This window comes from Otolemur garnettii, unplaced genomic scaffold (assembly GCF_000181295.1).
Source record: "Otolemur garnettii isolate 467f Iridium unplaced genomic scaffold, OtoGar3 scaffold00043, whole genome shotgun sequence".
Lineage (NCBI taxonomy): Eukaryota > Metazoa > Chordata > Mammalia > Primates > Galagidae > Otolemur > Otolemur garnettii.
The window spans coordinates 10,687,887-10,688,883 of record NW_003852438.1 but is presented as its reverse complement, the minus strand read 5'-3'; the positions used below and the strand labels follow the sequence as shown (position 1 = coordinate 10,688,883).

Genomic DNA, 997 nt, shown 5'->3' with positions numbered 1-997 from the left:
ATTCGAACCCGCCACCTTAGGTGTATGTGGCTGGCGCCTTAGCCACTTGAGCCACAGGCACCGAGCCGAAAGCACTTTGAAAACATTAAAGCATCATACTGTACATGTAAGATATTATCAATCTATGTATTTGTACCCATAGATTTGGAATCAAATCATTGACATTACCTGTAGAGCACTGAATAAAATAATACTTTTTATCTCTAATAGCTCTTTTTTTTTTTTTTTTTTGCAGTTTTTGGCCAGGGCTGCGTTTGACCCCACTACCTCCGGCATATGGGGCCAGGAGGCTCCTCTGAGCCACAGGCACCGCCCTGTAATAGCTCTTCTTCTCTACCTTTCCACTTGTCCTTTCTTTCCCCTTCTCAGCTGTGTTTTGAGTCTACTGGACGATGTTTGTGATACTTCAGCCTTAGAGGGTAGTGTTGTATGCATAGCACTAAATCCTGTAGTGCTTAATGGAGTTGTTTATTCTCCCCAACCAACTGCCAGATCCAAGTCTGTCTAGTCTCATTGCCAAGTAGAGGTAGTTCCCTTGACTTACCTTTCTCTTCCTTGTTCCTATTAATAGAGTGCTCCTGATTGTGACATCACACCCATCCCCTTGGCAATGGAGCTTGTCACTAGGAAGGAAGACTCAGTCGAACAGTAGCCAACAAGATGGGTTACTGGGAACATCTCCTGAGTGGCACTGAGTGGAGGCATCAGGGGGTTGGAGCCTTGTGAACAGGGACCTCCCCCCCAACACTTGGAAGGTAAAGTGCCTTGATTCAGAATCCCATTCCAGGCTTCAGCCTTCTCTATAAATCAGATGTCCTTCTGCCCTTGAAAGCCTGCTTCTTAAAACTCCTTTCTACAGAAAGCTTTCTGTGATAAGCCCATATCATCCTGTCCTTTTTTGCATATTTATGTGTTATGTAATTATTAATTCTTAGTAAGCTGATTAGTAAGTTTTATGTCTATATCACAGCTCACAGCAACCTCCAGCTTTGGGGCT

General features: G+C 44.0%; 1 protein-coding gene across 2 annotated transcripts in view; it reads left to right on the top strand.

The window, feature by feature from the left end:
* Positions 1 to 997, top strand: part of RNF41 (ring finger protein 41) — a 25,189-nt gene that overhangs the window by 4,793 nt on the left and 19,399 nt on the right. For both annotated transcript variants that reach the window (XM_003790519.3, XM_023513678.1), the window contains exon 2: positions 572 to 755. The gene's annotated coding sequence lies outside the window, so the exon portion shown is untranslated. The remainder of the gene's footprint in view (positions 1 to 571; positions 756 to 997) is intronic.